Source organism: Zophobas morio, unplaced genomic scaffold (genome assembly GCF_036711695.1).
Source record: "Zophobas morio isolate AGI-343-1 ecotype UQ-CSIRO unplaced genomic scaffold, CSIRO_AGI_Zmor_V1 ptg000026l, whole genome shotgun sequence".
Lineage (NCBI taxonomy): Eukaryota > Metazoa > Arthropoda > Insecta > Coleoptera > Tenebrionidae > Zophobas > Zophobas morio.
In genome coordinates this window covers 16,758,930-16,777,810 of record NW_026972131.1, presented here as the reverse complement: position 1 = coordinate 16,777,810, position 18,881 = coordinate 16,758,930, and the positions used below count along the sequence as shown (strand labels likewise).

The 18,881-nt window shown below is 34.8% G+C and overlaps 1 protein-coding gene across 5 annotated transcripts in view; it reads right to left on the bottom strand.

The window, feature by feature from the left end:
• LOC135136720 (5-hydroxytryptamine receptor-like) overlaps positions 1 to 18,881 on the bottom strand; it is a 278,029-nt gene that overhangs the window by 89,045 nt on the left and 170,103 nt on the right. The window lies entirely within an intron of this gene.

Genomic DNA, 18,881 nt, shown 5'->3' with positions numbered 1-18,881 from the left:
AGATTACGAAAAAAACGTAATTTTATAAAAGTAAAATTGGCAACACTGCACACACCTAATGCGTGAATACCTTCGGCCTACTTTCTGGTTTCTTAGTAACGATGGTGACTGAAATCCACCTTCGCTTTTTATATCAGGAAAAGATTGTTGTCAAATGAAATTTTATCAAATGATTACAAAAACAATACAGCCATATCTTTGTGCATTCTAACTGAAATGGTAATTAAACATAGTCATGGGCAAGAAAAATACTAACTAAAAGTTTTATCATTAGTTATTGTGATAATGAATGTGTTGTTTAGTTGTTAACCGTAGCAATAGAACCAATTTTAAAATCATTATAACTCCATCAAAATGTGAGAAGGAATTTTTTTAGTATTTTTCCCAGACACGAGTTGATTACTCAGAGCGTAGCGGAGAGTTAATCCACCATTTTCCAGACACCCGGTATATGTATATATGTACATATAAATTCGGTGATTATCGATCTAATAAAAATCGACATAAATAGACTGCCTGATGATAGAGAAACGGAAACGGAAGACCGATATTTTCGTACTCTAGATGTCATGACACGTCGAGAAAGCATGAAAATAGCCATTTATCAGACGAACCTTTTTACAATACTTCCTTAGGTACACCCTCAAAGTAAAAAAGTTGGAAATGCCCCGGGACCTTTTCCATAGCTCCACTGCACGTTTGATATTGTTTCTTGTTATGTTGTTAGCTTTACTATGAGAACAATTAAATAATAGAAATTATTATAACGGTGCGCAATGTTAACATGGTTCCATAAACCACAAGTACAGGAGCATGTTATTTTATAAAATTTAAACAGCATTACTATGTAAAATGTTGAGGTCTGGTGTCGTTATCAAATTGTTGGTTAGCGTTTTACAGTCTGCATGATATTTCTAACAAACATACAGAATTTTATTAGAATCGGTACAGTAGTTTCGGAGATTATCTACCTGTCTATGAAACGTTGGCACAGACGACAGACAAACACAAATGGGATACCCATTTTTTCATACTCTAAAGATCATCAAACGTCTTGTATAAGGGGAATTTTAGGCGACAAAACCAAGCAGTTTTAATTATTATTACCCCACTTAAGCCATATATTATCTAAGATGCCAAGGGTGAATTTGAGGGCAGGCAGTCAGTGCAAGGTAGCCGATGTGCGTGAAGGCTCAGCTGTGGTGTGATAGTCTGACAGGGCCATAAGGTGTTGAATTGTTGATAAGAGAAGGTGGCAGGCACAGATGAGAGTATGGTGGCAGGTTAGGGTGAACCTGGCCATGAGAGTAGTGTTGACGCGTAAAATCTCCGGCAGATGTCGTGGTATGTACCTAGGCACTGAAGGCGTACTTAGGTGGGGCGCCTTTGGTCCATGACACAGCAGGTTGGCGAAAGCCGTAAAACGGTTGTCCTAGCTGTTGACCGGCGGGTGGTGGCTACCGAATGCAACGAAGAATACGTTTACTGGTTAAGTTGTGATTAACCTCGTTTCCGGATGAAATACAGTGGCGAATGGACGTGGAGGTGTCTCCTCCACTTTGGTCGTGACAGTGTCTGACGGGAGTTGTATGTACAGCTAGGGCGATTTCAGATAACTCGACAATGTCACCAGGAGATTGCGCGCCAGAGACGACACCGTGAATTGAAGCAGCTAATTAACGAGTGTGCTAGGTAGTGGAGACCCCCCAGTGAGTGACCCTATCCTTAATCATTAGCGACAGATAAGTCAGGTGCCCTAGAACATCACCTGTAGATGTGAGTCAGTCTTTAGATTGCAGTTGGCTGTAGCCGTTTGACCTTCACTATTAATCGATACTTGTTGATAATTTGTCCTAAAGCGGGTATTTGGACAGGAGTCATCTTATACATCGTTCATTGGACCCTAGTACACTACTTCCTTAGCCTACGCTCAGGAAGTAAAAATATGAAGCGTTATAATAAGAACGTATAAAACACAAAACACGTGAAAAATACTTCAATTCGCTAATTCGATTTGTACCAATTATTGGAAATTTATATAGAAGAGGGACACACTTTGGCTCAAGTTGTAGACCAAACCCAGACCACAAGTGTCTTTACTACAGTATGGTAATGAGTGAACTATCGTGTGGGGTTTTCTGATTCCTATAAAAGTTATAAGTAAGATGGCAACATGGATTGTTACTTTCAGACGCAGTAACGATTATAGATATTTACATACTCATTCTCAGTTAAACAATATATATAATAAAGTCAATCAAATAGAACTGAATGATAACAGTGTCAATTCGTATCTAATTCTGTCGGTGATTTTATTGTCTCAAAAAAACCACCAGGATCTTTTTCAACGATTTTGCACAATTTTATCCTTTCACAAACGAACGGAATCATGAGCACGAAAACCAGTTTAATTTTTCGAGGAACGTTATTCCAGAAGTCGTCCCGCGTCTGAAATAATTTCAGATTCTTTATTTTGCTTTCGTTTAATTTGTGTTTGTTGTTCATAAACGGCTGCGTTTCCTTAGAGACGCTGTAGGAGAGCAAAGAGAGCATTAAAATTGAAGTTTTTGTCCGTAATTACGTGCGTGATCAAATTAGGTAGGCCGCTTTACACCTAATTTAACCCGGCGCCAAAATAAATCCGAAAAGTCCGCCAAAAACACGCACCCATTCTTTCCCGTTACACGTTATTTATCGCAGCATGTTTGATCTTTTTCTCCACGCGCTCGTTAATTCGTGTTTAAAATATGTTCGATGCTATTGTTTTCTCCGTTCCACTGTTGATGAATGATGGAAGCTGTGGTTTATCATTACTTTAATAGGACTAATGGCGACGACTGCCATTATTCGAGACCGCTGCCGCTGACGCCACTGACAGATGTCCCTATTATTTTTAAAAGCGGGTAATTCGACACTTTTCGTCACATTTTACATAGACTGATGGCAGTCAATGCCGAAAAGCGTCAAACGAGCGACAACAAAGAAGGATTCGGCAAAAAAAACAAAGACGAAACGGCTAATTGAATTGGGAAAAGGGAGCTCAGGGAAGCAGGGTGGACAGACACACGTGATGGTGAAGAATGATACGGGCCGCCGCCTCCAGCAAAACTATCTGTCAAGCGAGAGTGACACGTTACATCTTTCATAAGTTTTCAAGGCGCTTACAAAATGTTAGAGTTTCATTTTACAGGATTATATGAGCCCCTTTTTCTCTTATTCTCTGACAATAGCATTTATTTGTGTTTTAGGCACCCGAATCCGCTCAAACGAAATTCCATCTATTCTGAGCGGATAGTCGTCACTCCTCACAAAGGGAAACATGCGGACGATGGACGAAAACCTCACGAACGATGTGGCACAGTAGATCACCACTATAATAATAATAATAAGAAGGACAACGAGACGGTATTGTAAATATCATCAAAGATTCACTGCAAAACATTAAATGATAACATTGCAGAATCCCGATTTCACGTAAATTTCGTCACATTTTATTTACTTATTATTATTATTTATTTATTGAGACATAGATGTGAGACCAAAAAAAAACATGGAAATGGAAATAAACATTTTATTAGGGGCGGCCGGTGCTAGGAAGCACAAGGGCACGTGCCCCCCTATATTACAACGTCTACAAACACAATGGACATAGCAAAGGAGTAATTTTCAATATTTAAAAAATTATCCGGAAATTTGTGTGATAACTATCAAAACTATTTTTTTTATCTCGCTCCACTTGTATGTATCAAAACTTACATCTAAAGATGTTGTGTCTTGGATATATGATATGTTATTGCTGATGAAGTACTGATACGGAGACGGAGACCAAAGCATGGCTCATTTAGGCGTTTTGTTTACACCGTTGTTGTGGAAACCGTCCGTCTAGTCGGTCGCGCTATTGGGCTGGAATCGGGTCCTATTCTGAAAGTGCCCACCAGCAGTAACTCAACTGCGGGTTTTAATTTTCACACTGCGCGAATGAAATTGTTTGATTTTAAACTAAAATAATTAGGTAATTCGGTTAAATATTTAATAAAAAATCGTCTTCTGTGTCACGACGGTAAAATTTTAATGAAAAATTTTAGAGAGCCACCCCCGATTTATTAATAAAAAACGTGTTCATGGCGAAATGAGAGACTTTCATCGATATTTTAATAGACGTAACACGTATAATAAATATTCGTGGATGTGAGGTTTTGAAAAAAATAATAAATTGTTTTGTTTTATGTGTCTCCTCAGTAATGAGTTAAAACCATCGCCCTGGGTTAATGCTGGTGTGGATGATCTAGAACACGAAGGTATGTGGACAAATACTTTCCGTCACACAATTTCGTCTATTAATTGGTAATAACAACCTGCTTTATATCTTCATATTTAAATCGTCAATCAAATTGTGTCCCCCCCCATTTCAAAAGATCACGAGCCGCCACTGCATTTTATTATTAACTATTATATAAAATATTAACTATAATTACAAACTCACGGCTTTTGCCAACCTGCTGTGTTATGGTCCAAAGGCGCCCCACCTGAGCATCCCCTCAGTGGCCAGATACATACCATGGTATCAGCCGGAGATTTTACTACAACTTACCGACCAGAATTTTTGTTTTGATGGACGATGGTTAATCCAGCCTCTTATGCTCGTATATTCTGGCAGAAATAAAGATACGCGCTGCCTTTTGTTTATATTATTTAGTATGATAATAATTATTATGATTGTGATTTTCTTATTTGGAAGTGTCTTTTTCTGCGTTAGTGCTGGTTTATATGCTATTTTATTGGCCGTCTGCTTACTGCTTATGCAGAAACTCGTGAAACTTTTATAAGCAAACAAACTTACGTAATTCCGGTACATTAAGTGATTAAACGATGGTTTACATCTAATACACAAACCAGACTCACGCTCTAAAAACTTTTTAATTAAGAGCTAAAAGAACACGTATTTTTTATTTAAAGTTACAAGGCAATCCGACCATTAAAGCAACTCTTGTTAATTTCCAAGATCCAGATAGACAGAAAACTAATTTTTAACCGTTAAATAAAAATATCTAAAACGCATTATTGACATTATCTTCTCTTTTCCTTTCGTATCGACTCTATATACGAGTAATGGCTGTCCAATCAAAGTAAATAGTTACGATGCAGTGACTTTTACTGCATTGTAAACACCATTGTATCTTATCCAGGTGTCAAAACTGCCGTTACACCTTATTTTCCGAGTATTGTAATTTATAATGAGCGCAGGGTAGATATCATTTTCGACAACATACTTATCTATTTACAGTGGTTTAAAAATGAATACGTACATATTTATCTTTGAATAAATTACAAGTTAAAAAGTATCTTTTGCCCCATAGATACGTTAAAAAAGCGTCCATTCCCGATAAAATTACGTCTGAGATTAGGATCACATATTTTTTTGATATTAAGCAGTCCCTTTGAAAAATGTTCCCGATTTGTCTTGGTGCTCGCACTACGGATAATAATGTAGTAAAATAAAGTGACGATTGCCGGCAGTCGGCCCGTAAATAAATAAATCTCTTACAAGTTGCTCTGTTATTAATGACCGTCTGAGTCGAGTCTGTGATTTATTCCCATTTGGTAACGCTAAGCTTTCCTGAGAAATTGATTGAATTACCGGTTAGGATAAACTATCCAAGTGCTATCTACCTTCAGGTTGTCAGAAATCTAATACTTCAAGTCGACATTGCTTTTTTATATAGCATATAAATCTCACGGTAGCTGTTTATTTATCCACACAGGACGAGGCAGCTGTTGAAGTAGTCAGGCCTAGAAAAGTATCTGGATTTGGTGCATGATCAGGTATTTTGTGGACTGCAGTTTCTTGGATATAAGAAAATATACATAATTTGTAAAAAAAAAGAAATTGTTCGGGTAATAGAAAAGCAAAGATTTCTCGTAGGCCAGCATTCGGCCTAAGTAAAAAATGTAGAGGGAGGCCACATGATGTTTCCAGGACAGAAAATCTCAAAAACTGCAACTACTTAATTAGGAGTACTTTATTTTCAGGAAAGTGACTTAAACGAAGAATTGTGTTGTCGATAACTTCGAATATGGGCGCGACTCGTTTTATACGTTATCAGTGGCGTAGCTAACGTCCACTGAGCCCCCCCGCAATTTATAGTAAGCGACCCCATACACCAAATTTAAAAAGTAATATAAATATGTACATACTTACTCGTTTGCATATTTTAAAAAAATGTATCGGTTACGTTACGGTCTGCGCCCCATTTGACGCTGCACCCCCTCACATCGCGGGGTCTGCGGGGGTGCTATTTACGCCACTGTACGTTATACCAATGATTGATCTACCTCATGTACTTACCACTGCAGAATCTAAAACTAAGATGTTATTCTACCACTTTAAACACTGTTGGTTAACAATAATATGTGTTTAGGATCAAGATGCTTACTAAGCTGGAAACTTCACGGTGTTCACTCTTAGTTCAACTTGTCGATAACAAGATTCTCCATCGTGACAACCAGTGGTTGAGCTAGTTTGCTATTCTTTCTCTTTTTTATTCTATTGTTATTTTCTTGGCTCGTTCGACATTTGTCATTTTTTTAGCCCAATCAAGGTATAAGAACGCTACAAAAATTCTTTTAACTGGTAAATTACTATCGTGTGAAAACTGTAGTTCGGTAATTAAAAAAATATTAAATTTCTCTTAAGCGGAAGAAAGAGATGCGAAAAAACATGAGAAATTGGAGAAATAACTTGGGTGAGAAAACGTTAGTGTTTTTATATTGTGTTGCTCTTTGTTTTCGCAAGCTTAATGTCTCGAACGTTTTGCTATCGTAAATCATGAGGGATCTTATTTGCCCGTTTCCACTTCAGAATAAATTTTGGCAAAACCTCCTCGACGACGAGTATTTAAATGTTAACAGAATGAACAAATATTTCGTGATCTTTGTGCGATGTGTTGGGTTTAAAAAAATAATAATTTTTACTTTAAAATTCCAGTCGACTGTATTAAACAAGAACTTAACACGGTTCAAATAAACCGTATAAAAAATGACAATTATTAAAATTATTATCTTGTGTGCTAAAACGGATTTCTGCACATATTTTTACAAAAAATGACTTGTATCATCTCCAGTATATACATATAAAGTAAATATGTTAAAAATTAATTAGAAGAAAATAAAGTTTTTTATTTTATGTATATTGTTTTAAATGTTCACACAATTATAAATGATATAAAATGATATAAAATTATATTACATATATAAATATATATTTCAATGAAAAGGGACCACCCCAAATAATGACACATATTGATGTTAAATTTGACCTCGTCACGTTGCCCCGGCAACTGTCGCCTAAAAATTTTAAATAGAAAAATTACTCGACTGACCCCTTATTTGAAAGCTATACCATATTTTGATGCTCTATATGACTGCATACAATGATTTAAAATGTTATTGTCATTTGTTAAACTATTTTTCACAAAAACAATTATCTTATAGAAAGTACCTAGCTACTTACCTACGATTTTTTTTTTGAACACTATTGTGTGAAATGAAAAACGATAGTATTGACAATGATTACTTATTATTAACTTTTTAATACGTGCTTGTGGCTAGAGAATTCAAGATCCCACCTAATAAAAATACAATTCCACAAAAAATAATAATCAAAGCTACAAGCAGTGCAAAATTAATATGAACGTAAATAGCCGCAAATACACTGTTTGCAACTCCTGTAGTTCAAAATATCAGGGGCGGCTGGTGCCAGAAGCACAAGGGCACGTGCCCTCCAAAATTACAACGTCTACAAACACACTAGACATAGCAAAATAGTAATTTTCAATATTTAAAAAATTATCTGGAAATTTATGTCAAAATTATCAAAACAAACTTTTTTATATCGCTCCATTTGTATAAAATGTATCAAAACTTAAGAAGCATGGTAAATTTTTGTGGGTGTCCGGTTGTGAAAAAAATAATAAATTGTTTTGTCTTGTGTAATGATTTAAAACCAAAGGTATGTGGATAAGTACTTATTTTTTACTTTCATTGAATGTATTTGTGTATTTATTTCCGTCACACAATTTCGTCTATTAATTGGTATTAATAACAACATGTTTTTTATCTTCATATTTACTCCTCATCAATTAAACTGTGTCTCCCAATTTCAAAAGGTCATGAGCTGCCACTTCAAACTATACTAAGCGTTGCAAAAAAAAAAAAAAAAACGCATTTTCGTCGATGGTGCATGTTTAAAAACAAAACCAAATCTTCAGCTATAAATCTTAAATAGTAATAATCTTGAGAAAATTCATCCTAAAAATATCAGGATTTATCATCGAAAACAGCATTCGGCCAGTTCCGCAAAAATATGACAATAAGCATCGATATTCAATAAAACGTTTTTAACGAAATCCTAATATTTACATGATTAAGCTCTTGTCCGCTTTATTGATTTTACTTCGCAAGCTATTTTATCGACAGAGAGGAAGCTAGAAATAACGCGTTTTCGTCGCAGATCGACAAAATATTATGTGACAGATTTATGGATTTTAATCTTGTAGAAAAACAGTCAATAACAATTTTTTTTAAATTATTACAAGTCAAAAATACTAAACTAGTTTGCAGAAAACTGCAACCAAGCTATTTTGCCAAAATATCACTTTTGCAAATTAATTTCTTCAGGGTAATTTATTACGCAAGTTTTGAAGCTTTTATATGCTACAAAATATCGATTCTGCACTTTCCTGTCTCGGCTTGATGCCCAAAAGCGGTATGTTCAATTAACTAAGGGCATGTCTTTCAAAGAAAAGCATGCCCTTAATTCTGCATAAAATCGCCCACTTAATTTACAAAACGTAAAAGCTTGGTTGCTTATACACTCCACCGACAAACCGGGAGATTGCAATTATATGTTTTTTGGATAATAATTGGCTACATGTAATGCTAAAACGAGAGCAACGTGCTCATTATCAAAAATGAATTATAGACGAAACTGTTAAGAACAGAATAGTAAAAACAATTCAGGCAAACGTTAAGGCTGATTTGTAGATTGACATATTGTATATGCACAGACACACAGCAAAACTTATGTAATGATGGAACAATTTATAAATAAACTAACATAAAGTTTTACATACCTATGCATGTTAGTGATTTGAACGTTAGTTTTGTCAATTAATTGAGGTCTAAACAAATAACGTCACAATTTTTCGTTATAAAACTAATTTCCGTCATCATCAATTCACGTCGTAGCTAAATTGATTAGTAACAATTTTATTTATTTTGATTTGTCGAACATAAAAATGTAATGTAAAAGATGAGACTTGCTCATCTCTTATGTTATGCTAATGTTACACACTTTCTCTATGACGAAAGAGATGATGCGTGGTTTCTAGACCACAGTGGCGTTAACGATTGTAGCATAAGAAGGTTGCGTAGTAACACTAACAATGATGTACTTTCAAAAATCATTGTAACTTTCAAAGATTAAAGAAAATCTAAATATTAACTATAATCACATTCTTAAAACTATTACTATTGTTTATTACATTTGGTAGATATAATATATTCGAGGTTTGGGTGCACACCACTGCAATAAGGTCAGCACATTTTCTAGAGAGAAGAAAACACTTGAATTTAGACTCAACTTCCAAATTAACCGTTTTATTACGAAGCAATTGTTACGTCAATACGACTTTACTTTTGATACTCTTGGACTACTCCAGGGAAAACGAGTAATTGTGAGGAGATATTTATCAAGTCTTTTGACAAAGAGAAAACTTTTCAAGGATTTTAAATACAAACAAATCTTAGAACTGAAACTGAACTGTGATTACTACATGATTCAACTAATTAATAGCAATTGCCCATCTACTACTCTATAGTAGCATAAAAGTACCTCGACTCACCATTCAAATGATTATAAATCTTCCCTGTGTTGATATATGTATGTCTACATTCCTGTGAAAAAAATGAATGATAAAGTTTCTTAAACACAGTAAAGACAATTACGCTTTCTGTAGATATTTTGAAGATGCTTGAGGGTATCAAGGAAGTAAGAATGTAATTTGATCCACACAGGCTGCTAAGCTAACCGAGATTGGTGTGGCTGACAAGAGGGTTAAAGTGAACGCCAAGCATTTGAGTGTTAGACCATGTGCCTTCACGGAAAGTTTACCCATTTGCTAATGACTCTTCGAATGACTGGTGAGGTAGACATCACGAAAACTACACGCCATAAAAACGTCTTCAAGCACAACTCCATTATTCGACACGACTTATTTATCTTTTATATTGCGAAACTGAAGGCATTAAATCGCAAAACTACTTAGATTGTGTAGGTTAAGGAACTTTTACAGCCATTAAAGGAAACTAAACCTGCTAAAAAATTCAAACGTGAAGAAAATGGTGATTTTAACAATAAAAATTGCATAAGATAATTGTATACTGCGATCAGATGCATCTTCAAAGTGCGAAATTCATTTATTGTGTGCTGCAATTTACTTATTTATACATACTTAATCTTCCAAATAGGTACTAAGTATGAGTGTCAACTAATTAAAGCCATAGGATGGGTACATTATCTCCATTCACGATTGAATAGAGATAAGTAAGGTAAAAAGAAATGTTACTACCCATTCACAATGGACATAAAGCATAACAAGTACATAAAGCTTACATAAATACATAAAGTTGAAAGGATGGAAAATGTGTACTCCTGTTCACAGTGGACGAACGTAATTCTTATGCTTATGAACGTTTTATGTAATCCTTGTGTGCGTACACAAAGTTGAAACAAGTTCAACTTTGTGCACGAATTATGTCAAAATTATGTTAAAATCTAGGGACTTTTGAATGCTGCTATTGAATTCCCTTTGACAGTTGGCACTTGGCACTTCACACCTTTGATTATATTATATAAATTATAATGAAAGCTTCACACTGCGAGTCTGTTCTGTACTGCGAGTTGTCAATTTCGAATATCGTATGAAATTGTAGGTTAGATATTTTGATTGACTCAGTTTGAGGTTAGCCGTTTCTATGTTTAGCCAGGAGTTATTCCGTTCTGCGTTTGCGCAGTTTAACAATTCTTACAGAGTTCACTCTGTCCACTGTGAACGTAGCATAAGCCAGACACAGACCAAAAACGTAAATTATGTTATGCGCTCGTTCTTATGTCTTATGTCCATTGTGAATGGGCAGTTAGAAGTTGATATCATGATATCTCACCGACAAGGCGAAATCTAAATATTATATAACTGTTAAGCTGTACTATGGCAAAAATCATGACAGTTAAATTATTAGCATATTATGACTTTCACATTTCATTAAACTGTTTTTTATTGAACACAAAACGTACCATCCTGATTCATTAGTCCTCAGATTTGTTTCTGTTAATAATATTAAATCTCTCGACAAGGAAATCACTTTGATATACCATTCAGTACCCAAGCATATAATATGATTTTATGATGGACACTCATGAATTAAATTTCCTCGTTACGTCTAAACCATTCCCAATGATCTTTTAATGGCAAATAGATTAGAAAGTTACTGGCGTGTTGAATAATTGCAAAAGAAATTGTAGAGGATGTCTAAATAAAAATCCCTCTTAATCAGATTTTTAATTAGACACGCGCTACATGTAGCAGGTGCTTTGGTTTGTACTTTTTTGGAACTGGAAAGAAAGCTCAAAACTAACAACGCTATTCAGTTCATGAAAAATCAAGAAAAAGGATACCGTAAACTGTATACAAAAGCGAAGTTAATAATGTTAATTTTGTATTAGCTGTTAATGCTAAGCCTTTTAGCAGTATTTTTTTATCGATAAAAAAAATATTTAACATAAGCCACAGATAAATAACTATTTTTCTCTACTGTCTATTTCTCGTATCATAAATAAATCTTGCCTAAAACAAAAAAAATTGGTCTAAAGAGTTTAGACAGTACTTCCCTCGCTGTCGGAAACGTGACTACTGCATGTCTATTATGGTTTTTTTCGCAGTAGATTTTAAAGCATCCGGTTACGTAGTTCCTGAGTAAATCAATAAAATACATTTACACATTCATTTTGTTTTGAGTCACCCTGTATATGCAAATCGAAAAAATATGAATGGATTGATAAATCACAAGTACAGACTCATCATATTTTGTACAGTTTAGATAGGATTTATTCGGCAACTTTTGAGCTGACGTCATCAATTTTTTGGAGGGGATAAGCAAATATATTTTGACTAAACATTTATCATGCTTTTTATAATCTTAAAACATCTGCAAGATTTCAAAGCATCCGGTTTTGTAGTTCCTGATTAACTCAATAAAATAAATTCACGCACTGATTAATTTTTTTGATTCACCCTTTATATGCAAATCGAAAAAATTTGAATGGAATGATAAATCACAAGAAGAGACTCACCATATTTTGTATATTTTAGATAGGATTTATTCAGCAAAATTTTGTGGTGACGTTATAAATTTTTTAGGGGGGACGACCAAATACATTTTGATCAAAAATTTACCATGCTTATGATAATTTTATTTCAAGATTTCAAAGCATTCGGTTTTGTACTGTCTATTTCTCGTATCATAAATAAATCTTGCCTAAAACAAAAAAAATTGGTCTAAAGAGTTTAGACAGTACTTCCCTCGCTGTCGGAAACGTGACTACTGCATGTCTATTATGGTTTTTTTCGCAGTAGATTTTAAAGCATCCGGTTACGTAGTTCCTGAGTAAATCAGTAAAATAAATTTACGCATTCATTAATTTTTTTTAGTCACCCTGTATATGCAAATCTAAAAAATATGAATGGAGTGATAGATCACAAGTACAGACTCATCATATTTTGTACATTTTAGATCGGATTTATTCGGCAAACTTTTGAGCTGACGTCATCAAGTTTCATGGAGGGGATAACCAAATATATTTTGACTAAAGATTTATGATGCTCTTTATAGCCTTAAAACATCTGCAGCATTTCAAAGCATGCGGGTAAGCAGATTCAAAATTAAATTGCAAAATGTTGTTTTATAATTTTGATTTTTTTTCCAAAAATCTGGACGTTTTGGGTAAAAACTCAATTCGGAGTCGTAAACTACATGTGTAGGACTATGTTATTTTATACAATTTAAAAACTATGTATTTACTATGTACAATTTTGAAGTGACGTCATCGCATTAGTGGTGAGGATGATTAAACAAATTTTGGTTAGCGTTTTACCATCTACATGATATTCCTAATATAAGTATCTACAAAATTTCACAACAATCGGTCCAGGACTTTCGGAGATTATCTGTCTAATAAAAATCCGAGGCGGCAGACAGACGGACGGACGGACAGATGGACAGACAGACGGAAACGGGAAACCTATTTCTTCGTCTTCTAGGGGTCATGAAAGATCGAGAAAACGTAAAAGTAGAGAGTCGGCCGACGAACTCGATTACAATACTTCCTTTGCTTACGCTCGGGAAGTAAAAATAAACAAAAGACTGTTGCCACGGTTACTGTCAAGGCAACCGCACCTGCCACGCCCTTTGAAAGGACACCTGCGGTGTGATCCTCTAATACGTAATCATTAGGTATTATAAACAATTTTTTTGCTGCTGCAAAATAAGGTAACGTATTATACACTACAATAAAAAGACTTTATATTCTTGAAAGACAATTCATTTGTGACTAACTCACTCGTGAATTACTTAACATCTTTTACTGGTAGTGAAAACGTCTCTTATCATTTTCATTTTGTAACTTGTTAACTAATATAATAAGTTATTACCATTAATTTAATTTTTGTATTCACGACAGAAAGGCTATTTTTAGAAATATATGTTTTTGTAGTCTTTGTTTTTTAATATAACAACATACATAAACTTTTAATTTTGAAAACATACACACACATCCAAACTGTATTTCTGCTGGGATTAAACATTGAACCGTACCTGAAACAAAACAAAGCTGACATAAAGAGTCAAAAAATGCTATCTATGTATTTTCCTTTAAACTTTAAGTCTGCATTTTTTTGTCAATATTAAAGACACGAAATATATATTAATAACAGTATCAACGCTAAATACACTGAACCTTAATTGATTCAAAGAAACTTATTTTAAAGTACCGTTAATCTCTGTCTCTTAAGCCCACAAGTGAATCTGATTTTTGCGTCATCGTGACGTGAAACGTTGGAAATATCGGTTCGATGTCAATTCGGAATTTTATTTCTTTAAAAATAAGAAACTGTCTTCGATATTTCAGTCATTTGATAAAAATACTTTTACGACTATAAGACCCAAATTAAACAATCTCAATTGATTTAGTGTCATGAAATATTTTTAGAGCAAGTAGTAGCAGTTAGTGGCATATAAAAACCAAGCAGAAAACAAGATTTTAAGCCAAGTCGAAATTTCGGTGCTCCTGCTGATGTTATTACAACGAAGGTGATGGTATTATTAAAAAGATAATACGTGGCGCGCTAGAGTCCAGTGGGTGCTTATTATAGCCTACATTTTATTGGGACTATAGAATAAGAACCATAATTATCATTAAACTTAATTAACGTCGAGAGAATACTGAGGAAAATAATGTCCCCATTATTGCGAAATGACTACACAACGTGGTTTACAATTCATCTCATCTTTGCGGTTTCAGTATTGTGTTTATGTTATTGTTTGATTTATGGCAAGAACAGCCCAAAACAAATTAAACATTTCAGCACCGAAAAGCAATCAAATAAGAATAACAGGCCGCGAAAATTTAGAATTTCGCAAGGTAAAAGGTTAATATATTCCGAGGAAAATAAGCAGTATATACGCTGTAAAAAAATGACATTCACATATTTTAGCGATCGTAATTTTTAACGAGCCAGTAAATCAGGATGCGATATAAAATTGTTTCATCTAATAACGAAAAAATGGAACTTTGTAACATTTAAGAGTTATTGCGTAGATATTTATATCGAATTCATCCTGCGCAGCATTTTCATGATAGGCTTAAAAAAAATAAAACGACGACCATTTAATTGTTCGAGTAACGATTATACAGTATGTCCCCACGCAAGATACGCTCGTAATTTCACGCGTGGGCTGGGCTCCACGGAAGAAAAAATAGATCACTGTATGTATAGTCTTCCGTTTGCTATTCATAAAATACTCGTTTATTTATTCGTACAAGCTTAAAATATTACAGAGATTTGTTTGCTCTTTAGCATTATTTAATGTTAATCGCAACTCAGGGCGTAGGACGACTCCAAGTATGATGCAATTTGCAACGTAGGTATATACGCGTTTGTGCACTTGAACACTTTTATTGATAGCCGACTTCTTAGTTGAATTCGCAATTTTTAGAATTACAACAACAGTTGCCCTTCAACAAGTCTAAAGCGTACCTATGATACGATCAGTGCAATTCGTGGCCATTACACCTAGGAAAAATTAAATTGGATCGGTTCATAAAAAAAAACTCAAATTACAAATTAATGCCATAAACGGTCAGACGGACAGACAAACAGACAGACAGACGGACAGACGGACACACAGACGCACAGACAGCCAGACGGACAGACAGACAGACAGGCAGACAGACAGATGCACAGACAAACGCACAGACAGACAGACGGAAACGAGAGACATATTTCTTCGTCCTCGAGGGGTAAAGCTTACGCTCAGGAAGTAAAAGATTCTAATAATTCTTAACACACATACGTGCCTTGAATCTTATACGCAACTGGTTGACAGTAATGTGTCAAACTGACACTACGGAAGAGATGTAAGATTTTGCACAAACTTCACCCGAGTGTACCTCCACTGCGAGCTTCTTCTCGCAGCTGGTCGAAGAAAAATGCCTGGTATAAACGTTAATTTGGGGCTTATTAAACAGAGCTCAGATTCGCATTCATAATTTTGTTTTAAACCGTAATTAGCGATCCACTTAGCAGAGCGGGGAAAAACGGCGTCTTGATTAAATTTAGATAGGAATTATTGCGGTTGCTTGCTTGTTTATAGATACAATATGTGTTTATTCTCTTCTGGGTCGCACAGACCAAAATCACGTCGGGTTTTGGCTAAATTAAAGCAATTAAATGAACATTTCCATAATTAATTCGGTCGGGTATCTATCCACAAATACATCCCGGTGAATTTATAAAATAATAATAAGCTAGTAAAAACGTTCGGGCTTTGATTTCTTGATCTAAATTAATGAATGCTCCGAACCCTTCAATTATAATTCCGATCTTGCAATAATTTACAAACACACACACACACACACGCGCGCGTAAAAAACACGAGCGAGCACACAATTTCCAGCAAACGTTCTTCACACAGGTCACGCGAATCATCAATAAATTTCATAAAAATTTACTGTGTTGATGAAAATGCCGTTGGAGGTTTTTCGAGATTCTGCTCAATCTCCCGACAAATGCAGACGCTTTCATGGACCACCTGAACACCGGACTGACTTCGTGTATACCATACATCAAAGTGAAAAAGCGTTTTTGCCGCACGATGGTTAATATAGCGACCGACCGAACTTCCTCATCACAATCGATGGGTTTTAAACTCAATGCCAAGTTTAGGAAGCAAGTTCGCAAGGGAATCAAAAAGTTCAGTCTGCCGTACTTATACAAATTAACTACGAACTTTTATTTTAAAATTTCTGTTGCCGTCAAACTGTGCACACGGGGAGGCGAATGCGCTTTAGCAGGCCTTGCTAAAAAAGTAGAGGTCATAGTTAGATTTGAAGCCTGACAATAACAACAGACATAACTTTTAAAGCATAACATGACAATAGAGGTATGCATTAATATTTCCCTAAATTTGGGAAAAATACGTTATTTTCATAGATCTCCAGCATCATAAATTAGCTGTTTCGTTTTTAAGCTATATGTTTGTTATCAGCAGTACTTCTAAATTGCTGTATAACATAAGTAACACAGACGATTACCGATATATACCAACTTGAAAGGAGAAGATTATACCTCTCTCACTTAACGACCCCGTAAAACCCGTCGATTTAATTAAAGAAACCAGCGACACGCCAGTCAGAACAAAATAATTAAACTACGATTTAAATTAATTAAGGTATCTTCTCTTTCCTCAAGTTTCAACCGTTTATGTCAGGACAGTTTCGGAGGTCATGGCTCCTTAACAGTAGTTTAAAGCAAAAGATCCATGCTCCGTACGCAAATCCCGAACAGATCTGACGATTATTTCTGTAAACTGAGGTTAACGTCATGATAAATTTACGATGGGTAGACCAAGCGGTTGAAAACGTAATTTATAAATACTTACATATTACCTACATTCACTCTTGACGTTAGATTCAAGTAACATTTTAGAGGTTTGTGTTTCCGAAAGTTGCCGAAAAACAAACTTATTGATATTTTGGAAATTGCAAATTCCACCTTGTAATAATTGTTCTATAGGTCGAATTGGGAAGGTTTCGGTGGATGATGGATCGAGGAGTTTTTAAATTTAGAAAATCACTGTGTCTCCAGTAACACACTACACTATACACAAACACTAAAAATTTGCATTTTGTTTCATTTGCATGGAAATGTCTGGTGCAAGAACTGTTTAATCTGAACTTAATGAAGAACAGGAGAAATTTAGGGAGTTTGACGAGGAGCAAAATAGGATAAATATTTGCGACTGATAGGATAGTGTATTACAATATCGCAAGTGAATGATTTTTGTTATTTATTACTACTCTCTAAATATACAATTCTATTGTTAATTTAGTATGGTCTACGATCTTTTATTCAGACCAAATACGCAAACAGGTGTATCATACTACTGTGTTTAATATTGCCCCAAATCTTAATAATAAACTACCGAAATCAGATATTTCTATTGATAAATTCGTAGAAATATTGTTCCCAAACACTTCATTGAATTGGAGACATTGTTCCAGAAATGAGGCCATCTCAGTACGAATGCGTTCACTATATCATCAAATATGGTAAAAACCTTAATCAACCTTCTAGTCATCCCGATTACGAAATTAATCAATAAATATATCAACAACATCGAAAGTTATACCTGTATACAAAAAAGGAGACAAAAATGATGTAAACAATTATCAGTCAATTTCTCTAATCGGTGTTGAAAAAAGAGCTGGTTATTACTTAGGAAGCAATGATGTGTTCTATAAAGCTCAGTTTGGGTTTAGATATAAGCACAGCAGTTCTTTAGCTGTGAAATCTATTAGTAACAATTTCTTAGCTGCATTTGAAAACAAACAATATGCTTCAGACATGACATTTGACGTAACAAAGGCATTCGCTTACGTAAATTACACTTTATTAATTCAAAAACTCCCAATATTTTAACGCAGATGCGTTGAAGCCAATACTACAACATCTGCTCAAGGAAAAGTTCTAAATGGAGTCCCACAAGGCTCCGTTTTGGATCCCGTCATTTTTTTTATATTTATCAATGATCTACAAAATGTCAAAATGTATGCACTAAAATAAATGCCAACGACACTACCGTTGTCAATGTGCATTCTGAGGTTCCTTGTTTAAAAAGCAGGAAAAAAAACACAATAACCTAACACAAGCTGGTTTGCTAGTAACAAATTAATCGTTAACTCCAATAAGACTCGGACATCCCTGAAATGCAGTTGTTGCATGAACCTAAATATTACCTCTTGTCCTAGCACCATACAGTACACTATTATCTAACTCTTGTGTGTTAATAAAAAACATGCTTCAATGCAATTCCCAGCTAGGTGAAACGATTTAAAAAATCGATAATACTTATGATTATCCTTTAGAAACGATTGTATTCGAATGTGTGGTTTACATCATATTTAAAAATGATAGGATAAAGGGACGTTGCATATTTTTAATATTGTTACATTGTTAAGACATTCTGGTTTTCATATGGCGCACTTT